This window comes from Chrysochloris asiatica, unplaced genomic scaffold, assembly GCF_000296735.1.
Source record: "Chrysochloris asiatica unplaced genomic scaffold, ChrAsi1.0 scaffold00038, whole genome shotgun sequence".
Lineage (NCBI taxonomy): Eukaryota > Metazoa > Chordata > Mammalia > Afrosoricida > Chrysochloridae > Chrysochloris > Chrysochloris asiatica.
In genome coordinates, this window is record NW_006408556.1 from 6872936 (window position 1) to 6886995 (window position 14060).

The window sequence follows — 14060 nt, forward strand, 5'->3', positions numbered from 1 at the left end:
CTGATTCCAGCAAGTGAAAGTCACCTGAGAGAGTTGAGTGCCCAGACAGGAAGTGGGACTGAGGCAGCAGGCTTCAGGCAATTAGGAGCACTCTACCTGCCAGACTCTGGGAATGGAGGGACCCCTTGTTGGGCCACAGCCAGGAGCTGAGTCAACTTGACCTTGTAAACCAGACTTAACATTTGCTTCTTCCAAGCATAAAGGGGAGAGAAAATGCTGAAAATGGCTTCTTGTCACTCTTCCTCCTCAGAAAGAAGATAGGTCAAGATTCCAGGACATAGACTGCCGTAAACAACAATCAACAAATATTTTGATCACCTACCCTGAGGAACTCTGGTAGCGTAGTGGTTACGAATCGGGCTGCAAACTGCAAGGTCAGCAGTTCGAAACTACCAGCTGCTCCACGGGAGAAAGATAAGGCGGTCTGCTCCTGTAAAGATTAACAGCCTCGGAAACCCTGTGCAGGGTCGCTATGAGTCGGAACCGACTCCACGGCACACAACAACAACAACAACCCTGTATGCAAACATTCTTGAGGATGTGTCATGTATCAGGGTCCCAGCAAGAAACAGATGCTACATTTAAATTGCTGTTGTTATTAAGTGCTATAGAGTTGGTTCTGACTCATAGTGACCCTGTATAGAATTTCTGAGGAATGGCTGGTGAGCTTGAACCGCCGCCCTTATGGTTCAAACTGACTTTGCAGTTTAGCGCATTAGCCTGCAATGCCACACCAGGACTAGGGTAATTCAAAAAGGTTTATTCACATAGGAGTCTCTATAATGGTATGGATGCAGGGGAGTCACAAGGACAGTGACTTGTGGCAACAGAACTGTTATCACTCCTAGGTCCAAAGGTCAAAATTTGTACGCATGAGACCATCTTCCAGGATCTTCCCAGTAAAGTGATAGTCTCTCCACATCCCCCCACCCTCCAGGGTTCTTCTGAGGTGACCCTACAAGGAGAGAGCCAAAGAAATAAATTACCTGACTGTACTTTCCTTCTGTCCTCTGGTCTCTGCCCAGTGCCATCCATTAACCAAATCAAATCTGAAGCCAGAGGGCAGAGAATCTGATTGCTTATGATAGAAGGGGTATGGAAAGGGGGCAAGCAGAAGGTATTCAGCAAATGCTTATTTATATATTAATAAATTCTAAGCAAGGAAAAACCTTACTAGTATCTTATGATGTTGTTAGTGGATTGAGTCTATTCTGAATCATGGTGCTCCCATGTATGCATAGTAGGACTGCTTCACAGGACTTTGAAGGCTGCGACCTTTTGGAAGCAGATTGCCAAAACTATCTTCCTAGGTGCCTCTGGCAGGGTTTGAATCACCAACCATCCTGTTGATGGTCACTTAGCCATTTGCTCTATCCAGGGAATCCAGTATTATACGTATATTATAATTCTCATAGCAACCCTATGATTATTGGTACTATTTTTACCTTCATGTTACAAATGAGGAAACCAAGACACAGAGGGGGACAGTGGCTTGCTCAAGGTCACATAATTAGTAAGTGGTAGAGCGGAGGTTTTGTGACCCCAGTGTCTATGCACTTATTCGCAGCCTGCTTGTTTTCTGTGGGTCCAGGAATAAAACTGTTTTCAGAGCCTGTTCCCTGAAGCTGATCTCTCTTTTCTCTTTTGGTCATATGGCAATTGATGTGGACCCGAGTCCAGGTTTGGGCTAGCAGGTCAGTGGCATAGTATCTAATTATTTAGCACTCCAGGAAAAGCAAAGAGGACTTAAAATATTGATGAAGATCAAAGACCACAGCCTTCAATATGGGTTGCACCTCAGTGTAAAGAAAACAAACATCCTCACCACTGAACCAGTAAATAACATCAAGATAAATGGAGAAAAGATTGAAATTGTCCAAGACTTCATTTTCTTGGATCAACCATCAACACTCATGGAAACAGCAGACTAGAAATCAAACAACACATTGCAATAGGCAAATCTGCTGCACAAGAAGTCTTTAAAGTGTTCAGAGCAAAGATGTCAGTTTGAGGACTAATGTGCGCCGGAACCAAATGGTATTTTCAATAACCTCATATGCATATGAAAGTTGGACATTGAATAAAGAAGACCATAGAAGAATCGATGCTTTTGAGTTATGGTGAGAATATTAAAAGTACCATGGACTGCCAAAAGACCAAACAAATCTGTGTTGGATAAAGTACAGCCAGATGTTCCTTAGAAGCTAGGATGGCCAGACTTCTCTCATATTTGGACATGTCATCATATCTTGGAGAAGGACATCATGCTTAAGGAAGTGGAGGGTCGGTGAAAAAGAGGAAGACCTCCAATGAGATGGATTGGTACAGCGGCAACTGCAATGAGCTCAACTGTAGCAACAATTGTGAGGTTGGCGCAGGACTGGGCAGTGTTTCCTTCTGTTGTGCATAGGGTTACTATGGGTCAGTACCAACTCAACAGCACCTACTAGCAATAACAGGGAAAGTAGTCTGAAAGATAGGAGTCGGGGGCCTGGGGTTGGCCCTTCTGTTACACTAGGAAGTTCTCCTCCAGGCCAGCCCCCACTGCTTCCTCCCCAGCAGGCTGACTTCCTCCTCTCCGTCTCTGGCCATTCTCCTCCTCACCCCTGCAATGTGCTGCTGCCCCTGCTCCATCCAGAGCCAGCCTGATATTCAGGCCTTGTTAAAATCTCACTCTCTGTGGAGAGTGCCCCTCCCACCCCTGTCCGCAGAGGCTGCTCCACATAAATCTGAGAGCCAGGCTGCCCCTCCTCCTGCAAACTCAGGGAGGAAAGAAGTCACATCCGCCTGGCTCACTGTCACTGCCCTTCCTCAAAGGTACTGGCCAGAGCAGGCCCCCAATAGCCATTTGGTTCAAGGGAGGGATTCTGGGATGTTCCATAAGGTCTGTATATCTTATATATGTTGTTGTTGTTAACTGCTGTTGAGGCGGTTCTGACTCATAGCAACCCTGTATAGGGTTTCCAAGGAGTGATTGGTGGGTTTGAACCACTGACCTTGTGGTTAGCAGTCCAGGGCTTATCTTACAGTGCCACACCAGGTCTCCATCATATATAAGGAGTTCTGGTAGTATAGTGGTTACGAGTTGGGCTGCTAACCTCAAAGTCAGCAGTTCAAAACTACCAGCTGCCAGCTGTTCCACGGGAGATGAGGCTTTCTTGTCCTGTAAAGATGTACAGCCTCGGAAACCCTATACAGGGTTGCTATGAGTTAGAACTGACTCCACGACACACCACCACTTCTCTCTCTCTCTCTCTCTCTCTCTCTCTACACATATTTATTATAACCAGAAAAAACACAAATGAAGAGACACATCAGGTAAATTCTGTGGGGGAGGTCATCAGAGGTTTTCTAGCTGGTGCATTTTAGGATCAAAATTCTCCAAGTTTCCCAGGATGTTTGGGTTTGGCATCTTCTCTCCTTTCAGAAAACTGTCTGCTGAGGGCAGTGGCAACTTGACAAGACCCCTCCCCACTGACAGCAGAAAAACCAGAGGGCCAGGGCTCATTAGCAGTGAGAGCCATGGGCAGCCAGACAGGGCAGCGCTTACAAGGCCTGCTCCGCTGACCGCCAGGCACCATTAGTGCCCACCCGGTGGGGGAGGGCCTGCTGGCTGGGGCCGTGCCAACAGCCAGTCTCGTGTCAGAAGGCCCTGGGCTGACTGAACTCTGTCGCTGCACAAGACAGGTCATTTTCCTCCCCAGCTTCCACGCCTGTACCAGAGCTGTTTTCTTTTCCCTTGACTCTGTTGGTATTGAAGTCTGGGCGACGTGACAGGCCTGGCAGACAGCCCAGAGGCCAGCGCCCCAGGCAGACACTCTCTTTGCCTTATTATTCAGCTTCAGCGCCCTCTCAGCGATTGGGTGGCATTTGTGAGCACAAAAGAGAAGACGCGGGTATTCAGGAGGCTCTTTCAGAAAAGGGAGCCGCAGGCCTCCTAGCTGGAGATCTTCTTGGGGTCGGTTTGAATCTATTTTCAGCCGTCAAGGCATTTCTGTTTGCATCCTGACCCTGGTCTCCTGGGCCCTGTGGGATATGGCCTCTAGATGTCTGGGGGAGGGAGGGACTGGCCCAAATAATGTCTCCCAGGGCTTCCCTTTGGGTAGGACCTGTTTGCTGTTAGCTGCCCAGTCCCTCTGCAGAGTTGGGGTTGCAGTCTCCCCAAGGCTCAGCCCCCTTATTTGTCCATTGTCTTACAAGTAGGATAAGGGGAGGGCATCCACAGTTGCCAATCTCCTTCCATAGGCCCCTGCATTCCCCGCTCTGCCTACCAGGCCCTCCTCTCCCATTTGCACCCCTGTAAAGAAGGGGAAACAGAAAGAGCTAACTGCCACCCATCATAGGCTTGGAGTCAGTAACAAAGGGCCAACTCCTTTAATTGGTATACATCATGTGATTGGGGCTCGTATGTCACCTCCATCATCATCCCTGGTACCCAGATCAAAGCTCCTGACAGCTGCTCACCAAGCCTTCCTCTCTGCAGTGAACAGTCAATGGAGTAAGTGAGGGTGACAGACTGAGCTCTAGATCCCGATGGAAAGGCATTTTCTTAAAACAACAACCTCCGGTCTCAATGTTATTCCTTACTGATTCCACATCAGGATCTTCCACCCCACTCCTTCCACCTCGCCTGAACACACACACACACACACACACACACACACACACACACACACACACACACAAGTCTTGGGAGCAACAGGGGCTTTGAAAATTCCACCCTGAAACCAGGCCCTGGTTCCCAGCATGCCCTCTGGCTGTCGTTGATTTGAAATGTTTGTCCAGGGGTCCCAGTTTGGCTCAGCAGACAGCAGTATTTGCTTATTAATTTATTGATTTACTGGGCTATATGTGGGGCATCTCCCAGGAAGTAGACGTGTGGGCCCTCCCAGCACCCAGCCATCAGTCAGACTCAAGTCTGGGTTTAAGATGCGGCTAGGCTTGACCGGCAGGCCCGAGGCCAGAGCAGTGCCTTGGAGGACTTCGGTGGCTGGGCGATGGGGTACTGAGGGATTGAGGTTAGACGGGTTAGAAACTGCAGGCTGCGGCAGCTCCAGGACACAAGACTCCTGCGCTCGGTGGTCACAGCGCCCCCTAGAGTGGCTCAGTAGCACACTCCCATGAGAGGTTATTACATATCCATGGCCAGACCCAAGAAGAGCAAAGCTCCACCCATTTCTGGAGGAAACCTCCTTGCCAAAGGCAGAGGAGGTAGATGAGAACCCATCCAAGGTCTTTGGTGCCCGAAGGCGCTCAGATTCTTGTATTAGGACCGGCTTTTCGGAACGTGCTCGGACTGAATAAGACATAGGGTGTTTCTAACAACGGTTCTTTCAGCTCTTGCATAATAATACTACGTTTTAAAAAACCATTGAGAACGTCTGTGGCTTTGTCGCTTTTTTGAGGCATGTGTTGACTACAGATTGTGGTAGCAGGATGGTGGGGGGAGGGGAAAGGAGCGGAGGAAGCGGCTTCTGAGCAGCGTTCTGCCGCGAATGTAGAAAGAGCGCCGCCAGAGGACATGCAAGAATGCGGCTGAGTGTGGGCTTGGGTCACCCAGACCAGGGAAGTCCCCGGCTCCATCATCACAACTGGGCGCCCTTAGGCAACTCACTCACCCTCTCTATGCTCCCTTATATCGGTCAAATGAAGTGTCAGATTCATAGTGTTAATGTGCTAAGTGCTGGGTTAGAACTCAACAGCAGTGCTGCGGAAGAAAAGTCCTGGTTTGCTTCTGTAAAGATGACAACAAAGAAAACTCTGTGGGGCAGTTGTACTCTGTCCAGTAGGGTCGCTATGCATCGGAAAGGACTGGACAGCACACAATACCACCACCAAGAAGTGCACTATTGTCTTCCTGTCATATTCTTTGTAAACCCTATACAGGGTCACTATGAATTGGAACCAATTCGATGGTACTTAACAACAAATCATATACTCAAGATCAAATATATGATCTTTTCTGATGGAAATACATGAAAGGAGGACCTGGTCTGAATAAATCTAGGTCCCCTTTCAGATTTGCCTTTCTTGTTGGCTGCTCTGGTTGACTCTGGACCTCCTGGAACCTCTTCCCTTCCCCTCCCTTCAGAACTAAGTTGGAAACCTCAGGAAATGCTCAGAGTAGAATTAAACTTTGTAAGGTTTTCAGTGGTTGATAATCTTCCTTTGCAGATACAGAAACCAAGGCACAGGGACATGCCCCCAGAGGATGCTGGTGCTCTTGTGTTCTCTAGGTTTACCTTATGGGTACTGACCAGATTGGGCAGAAGGAAAGGGCTGAGGGTACTCTGCATGCAACCCACCACCCTGGGAGAGGCAGTGTGAAGGTCTGACTGGACAGACTGCAATTCTAGCCCTGGACTCACGTGCTTGCGGAGTCATGAGCAAGAGGCTTCGTCTCCCTGTGCCTTGGGTTCTGTATCTGCAAAGGAAGGTTATCAACCACCGAAAACCCTATGAAGCCTACTTCTACTCTGACACACATGAGGTCAACTACAGGGCAACTTTTTTTTGTTTTTACTTTTTATTGTGAATTGAGTGAAGGTTTACAGGGCAGATCATCAGTTCTACATTTAACAAATCAAACACTTTGCTTCATTACAATGATTGCAATCCCCTCCATGCACCATTATCTTAACAATATTTACCTCTATTCACTTTAAGTCTTGCATTCCTCCCTGTGTCTCCTGCTACCTTCATCTTTCCTCTGCCAACCTCATTCTTGTGTATTGTCTGCCTCCTCACTCAGGTTAATCTGTCTACCTTCTAGCCGGTGAATAATTTTCCTTCCCTTCCAGCCCACTCCTGTTTAAAACAGTCTGCTTTATCTTGAAGTCTACTTGGCTTCCTCGCCATTTGGAAGGCCAGAATCTACACTGTTCTCTCTTTTTGCTTCGTAGTTCACTTCATTATAAATTGGTATCTTTGGTTCCCTATAATCAGTCTTACAGATCCGTTTTACTTTAAATAAATCTATATCTGGATTGAGTTCTGGGTGTTGTTGTTATGTATGGTAATATCAGATTGTTGTCAGCTGTTGTTGGTACTCAGTCCAAAGAATACTCTTAAATATTTTTTGTAAAGTTGGTCTGGTTATTACAAATTCCTTTAATTTCTGTTTATTTAGAAAATCCCTAATTTCACTGTCAAATTTGAGGGACATTCTGCTGGGTATATGATTCTTAGTTGGCAATTCTTTTCTTTCAGAGTTTGTATATGTCATACCATTGTCTTCTTGCCTACACGGTTTCTTCTGAGAAATCAAAGTTTAGTCTTACTGCTTCTCCTTTGTAGGTAACTTTTTGGGTTTCCTGAGTTGCTCTCAGGATTACTTACTTACTTGTTTTTGTTTTTGGATACTTTGATTATGATATGTCATTGGTGATTATCTTTTGGAATCTATCCTGTTTGGGGTTTGTTCAGATCCTTGTCTGCTTATCTTCTCATCTTTCATGATGTTAGGGAAGTTTTCTCCCAATTACTCTTCGACAGTTTTCTCTATGCTTTTTATTGTCTCCTCCTATTCTGAAATTCCGATCACCTGTAAGTTGTTCCTCTTCATCCTGTTAGGCTTTCTTTTGATTTTTTTCATTCTTTTTTTCTGATTGTTCTTCTAGCATACTAGTATTGAGAAATTTATCTTTAAGCTCACTAATTTCGGCTTTCATTACTTTGAATCTACTCCATTTCTCTTTTACTATGTTGTCTATTTTTGAAATCTTAGTATTAGTTTTCAGGATTTCTAATAGTAGGTTTTATATTGTTTCCAAACTTGCACTTATTGTGTCTTGTTTGTTGTTGTAGTATTTTCCTGAATTCTTCTAACTTTTTTTTTAATGTTTTCTCTTTGCTTTCCTCAATCTTCTGTCAATATTTTGAATGTGCATAAATATCCTTTTTTAAAATTCTTTTTCGGTTAGTTCCATTACCTTTTTTTTTTTTCCATTACCTTTTTTTTCTCAGAAACATTTCCTGGCTCTGCATCTTGGTCATTTGTTTGAGCCATTTTCTCTTGTTTCTTCATGTGAGCTAACATTGTCTGTTGTCTCTGGGAATTGTGATGTTGCTGTATTTGTATTTAATTGAAGATTGTATGTTGATGTGTTTTTAGACTCTTACCAATTGTTTCCTGTGGTTATAGTTAGAGAATAGAAGTGTGTGAACCATACTCCATTTGCCTTCATGTTCCTCAGTTTTTGTGGTGCTGTGGGTTAATGCGCCAGACTGCAAAGCCATTTGAACTGCAAGGTTGGTTGTTCAAGCTCACCAGCTGCTCCTCGGAAACCCTATACAGGGTAGCTATGGGTTGGAATCGACTTGACAGCACTTAACAACAACAACCTCAGTTTAGGATAGGTTTGGCTGGTGTTGGCTGCTGTCAATCATTGATCAGGTGGGATAAGAGCTAGTATTGAATCTTGTCCAGTGGGTGGAGCTGCAGAGGGCACAGTTGTGGGTGGGCTGTCTAAGCATGGTTACGGTCTCCAGAATAAACAAACAAGCAACCAACAATGTAAATAATAAAGGAGAAAGAAGAAATAAAAATAGGTGGCAACCAGAAAAAATGAATGTAACTAAAAAGAGAAAAGAGGGGCAGGAAAATGAAGTTATAGAAGAAAAAATAAGAGAAAAAATAAAAGGAAGAAATTTAAAAAAACAACAACAAAAACACTTAGAAAAACCAGGGAGAGGGAGGATGAAAAGAGAGAGAGTAGAAAGTAGTAAAGAAAAATGAAATGGGAAGACAAGAAAAGGGAAATGTGAAAAAGATGAAAAAAAGGAAAAATAAAAGTGGAGCTAGAAAAGATAAAATTCAAGGGGATGGAAAAAGAAGAAGAAGGAGAAGAAAGAATAAACAAATGAAAACAATGAAAAGGAAAAAACAACAACAAAAATCCAATGCAGTTGTTTACCCAGAGAAGAGAAAACTTAGGGGGCTCCTGCCAGCCAAGGAAATCACAAGGTGGGTACAGGAGGGATGTGACAGTGGAATTCCTTACCCTAAATGAAGTCCCAACAGGCTCAAATGTTCTCTATATTCAGGACACTCAATCCAGAATTAGTTTGTGGAGGCCCTGATGGAGCTGGTTTCAGGTCTGTTAGGACCACAGGGCAGCTGGGGGCAGAGTGCTGGTTATGAATTTCTCTCTCTCTTTCTCCAGAGCTCTCCAAGCTCCTAGCATATGTTTCAGGCACAGTACACATGCCCCCAAATTATCACCATCTTGAAAACTCCTCCCATTCTTTGATGTACGTGTCACTCCCTCCAGGAAGCCTTGTCAGATCTCTTTCTCCCTTCTCCCAACAAGTACAAGTTGAGTTGTTATCCCTTCTCTGTGCTTCCTTTCACAATACCCTATGTATAAACCATTATCTCCACACTAGCTTCATTCATTTCCTTCAGTGCCTAACCCTGCTAACTGAGAACTTCTGGTGATGGGATCAACATCAGTTAAAATCAGAATGGATTTCAGGTAATAGCAAAACCTCAAATCAGTCGGCTCATAGAATATAGAAGTTTTATTTATTTTTCTCTTCAAAGTCTGGAGTCCAAGACTGATATGGTGGCTTCACTCCACAAAGCCCTTTGGGACCCAGGCTCCTACTATATTGTTGTTGTCATGAGTGGCCACCATTCCCAAGATTCCCTCTATTATGGCTGCTCCAAATTCCAACCATTACATCAATTATCCAGACATTTGGGGTTAATGAGTGTGAGCTATCTCATAAGGAAACATCCAGAAGCTATCATTTGACAGTTTCCTTTATATCTCATAGGCGCATGATGGCTCTGTAGGATAAACACTGGACTGAGAACCACAAGGTTGGTGGTTTGAGCCCATCAGTCACTCCTTGGGAGAAAGATGAGGCTGCATAGGAAACTCTATAGAGGGTTGCTATGAATTGGAACCTCTATCCATGGCACTTAGCAACAACAACAATTTATACCTCATTGGTCAGAGTTTAGCCACATGGCCATGTCTAACTGCAAAGGAAGCTGGGAAATATAGTCATTATTCTGTATACCCATGAACCCCGCTGAAGGTCTCATTACTATGGGAGAAGGGGAGAATGGAAAATGGTAGTTTCTGCTACAGAGCCTTTGCCTCATTCATCCTTGTGTTTTGTTCCCTATCACCACCAGCGCACTGCTTGGCATATAGCAAGTACTCAGTGTTTATGGAAAGAAAAACTTGTATTGACAGTCACAATGTATGAGATTACCTCTGATTAGTCTGTGTTCCCTGCTCCCCAATTCACTCATTCAGCAAAAATTTGTCTGGTAGTGTAGTGGCTACGAGTCAGGCTGCTAACCTCAAGGTTAGCTGTTTGAAACTACCAGCTGTTCCATGGGAGAAATATGAGGTTTTCTGCTCCTATAAAGATTCATAGCCTCAGAAACCCTATACAGGGTCGCTAGGAGTTGGAACTGACTCCACAGCACATAACCACCACCACCACTATGTGTTGGGTATTGTTCTAGGCTCAACAATAACGAAGAATGAGACGAAGTCCACAGCTTGCAGAATCTTACATCCTATTGGCTTCTCTAGTGATAAGAGTTTTAAGTGTTTTCTGTTTTAAGTGCTTTCTAAGATATAACTTACTAGAGCTAGGTACCAACCAGCATTCAAAACAAACACACAGTTGCTATCAAGTTGATCCTGACTCATAGTGTATAGTGTAGAGTAGAACTGTGCCCCATAGAGTTTTCAATGGCTAATTTGTCAGAAGTGGATGGCCAGTCTACTTCTGATGCTGCTGGGTGGACTTGAACAGCCAGCCTTTGGGTTAGCAGCCAAGCACATTAACCATTTGTTGTTGTTGTTAAGTGCTGTTGAGTCGGTTCCAACACATAGCAACCCTGTATAGGGTTTCCGAGGAGCAGCTGGTGAGCTTGAACCATCGACCTTGCAGTTCAAACAGTTTTATACTACTCTAAAAATTCCAGCCAATACTAGTCAATGTGTATTTTGCAGAGGAGGAAACGGAGGCACAGGAAGGTTAACTAATTTGCCAAGGTTGAAACACAGAGCCAGGATTTAAATTCAGGGGGCTGGTTGGCAAGTCTGCCCTTTTATCTTTGGCACGATTTGCCTCACTGTGTTTTTGTACAACGGTGTGCTCTTGCTGTGCATACTCGGCTGAGTCCTGCTTTTTCACTTAATTGTGTCACAGATACTTTTCCACAATTTTTATAATCACCATTTGTGGTAGCCACATGGGGGGTGGGGAGCTGGAGCAGAGCAGCTCTGGTCTACTGTGTATGGAAGAAAGGGGAGTGGCTGGGGTCCTTGTGTGGAGGTCATGAAGGGCTTGTGTGTATTTGACTGAGAAGGGTCTGTTAGGGCTAATGGACTAGGTCCCTGCTGTCCTCGGTGACATTTGCTTTCTGTCCCTTTTTGATTCTCCAACTGACATCTGTCTTCTCAGTCCCTCAGTACTCATACCCCCTCCCCCGCACTCCTCCGTCTGTAGACAGGGGGCTACGCCTTAGTCATTGGAAGCCAGAGGGCTGCCTCTCTCACCAGTGGGCTCTGTAGGGAAGCATCCAAATCCTTTCCCACCCCAGGGGATGGCAGGAGAAAGTATGAGAGCTTTAGAGGGAAGGGGGGAGGGACACATTTCCAGAGATGATGCCTGGGCTTCCTATCTCTGCCTGACTCCTCACTTCCTCACCAGTAAGTACCCCATCTACCTTCTATGTGCTTTAGGGGATTGGGACCAAAGAGAAGGAGACAGACCTTTTCTGAGCACTTATTAAGTTCCCTATGGAGAACTTTACGTTTTATAGGTGAGGATACTGGGTCTGAAGGACTGATGGTGCCCGGCTATGGGTCACCTGGCTAGTCAGTGACAGGGTGGAAATGTAAACTCTGCCCATTGTGTGGGAGGTGGAGGGGTGTTGTTGTTGTTAAGCGCTGTCAAGTTGGTTCAGACTCATAGTGACCCTGTATAGGGTTTCCAAGGAGTGGCTAGTGTGACGTTATAGAATAAGCACTGATTCAAACTGACTTTGAAGTCCAGTGCTTATCCTACAGCATTATACCAGGACTCTAGGTGGAGGGGTAGTGGCCAGAGAAAGGTCTGCCCATTTTGCAGGTGGAACATATTAAGGCTCGGAAATGCAGTTAAGTGATGACTGCCTCAGGCACAGTGCATCCGAAATGAAAGTTGGGTCCTGGGGATTCCTGATTCTACAGGTGTAGTTTCTAAGACCTCAGGTATCTCAAAACACCTAGTTAAACTTGTTGATGGTCTCATAGTCACCATGCATTCCTGGCAAACATTGAAGAGCTCTGGGGAAGCAGAAGAAATTATGGTACAATGCTTGTTTCATGGTGGATCAAGTGGTGCTATTGGTAAGTGAGTTGAGTCAGTCCTGACTCCTAGTGACCCTATAGAGTTTCCAGGAAGCAACTGGGGGTTTAAACTCCCAACATTATGGTTAGCAGTCCCGTGCTGATCCTATAGTGCCAAACCAAGACTTAGGTTGAAGTGCTGTTGGGGATTGAATCCACAGATGAGGGATGTAGGCACGGCAAAAGGTAGGAACACCAACTGTTGTTGTTGTCAGGTGCCATCGAGTCGGAACCGACTCATAGCGACCCCATGCACAGCAGAACGAAACAATGTCCGATCCTGGGCCAACCTCACTACCGCTGCCACACTTGAGTCCATCAATGATGCCACCTGGCCAATCCATCTCATTAGGGGTCTTCCTCTTTTTCTCTGACCCTCCACCTTACCCAGCATGACATCCTTCTCCAGCGACTGTTTCCTCTGGACAATATGTCCAAAGTATGAGAGACGAAGCTTAGCCATCCTGGCCTCCAAGGAGCACTCTGGCTGCACTTCTTCCAAAACAGATCTGTTGGTTCTTTTGGCAGTCCATGGCACTTTCAGTATTCTCCTCCAACACCACAACCCAAAGGCATCAATTCTTCTACGATCCTCCTTATTCACTGTCCAGCTTTCACATCCATATGAGGCTATTGAAAACACCCTGGCCTGGGTCAGGCGCACCTTAGTCCTCAAGCTGACATCTCTGCTCTTCAATACTTTAAAAAGTTCCTGTGCAGCAGATTTGCCCAATGCAATACGTCGTCTGATCTCTTGACTGCTGCTTCCGCGAGTGTTGATAGTTGATCCAGGAAGAATGAAGTCCTTGACAACTTCAATCTTTTCTCCATTGATAAGAATGTTGTTTATAGAGTAAAGGAACTGAAGTTGCACTAAAGCAGCTTCAAGTACAAAGTGAAGTGGATATGGAGGGGGAGGCCTTATTTGAGAGGAAGCATTGACACTGGAGAGGAAATGAGTGGTCAGACTGTGGAGCTGTTTGAGAGACCAGCAGAGGTGTTGGGTCAGCTCTAGTGCCTCATATTTCCCTTCCTTTTCATCCATGGCAGACATCACTAAACAATCACCAAACTCTCCCTACTGAGACATATGCAGCATTCAGTACAGATTCAGGTGGCCCCTGCCTGTGAATTGCAATTGGCACATAAAAGGAAACAGTTGCTGAGGATAGTAAGAGCCAGTGCAGGTTTTTGAGTAGGAGGAGTATAAAAAGGGGTTTTTTTGTTTGTGTGTATTCTTGGAGTCTGGGTGGACAGCTTACCTTAATCCCAATCATAACTGCAGTGGAGAAGAGTTCCTCTGAAGACCACAGAGCAATGCAACCTCAGTTTTTACCCTGAAAAATCTACCTAGCTGCCCCCCTGCTCCCCTGGTGAGAGCACGCAGCTTTTCTCATCACGGAAGCTGGGCACAGAGAGAGATGCGGTCACAGCACTCAGGCAAAATTGAATTCTGAATGAGGACCTGGTTGGCTGCCCCCACCCAGGGGGAGAAGAGACCAGTGATGGGTGGGTACCAGGACCCAGATTCTAATTTAGTGAGTTTAAATGCACCTTTAAAATGCATAGAGGTCTGAACAAAACTCATCTGTCATGGTTTTCAGGGTGAGAAGGCTCCATCCATCCACCATAGATATGTATTTGTGGTGTGTGTGTTTGTATACATATTTTTTCTTTTCCAAAAGTAAGTATCGA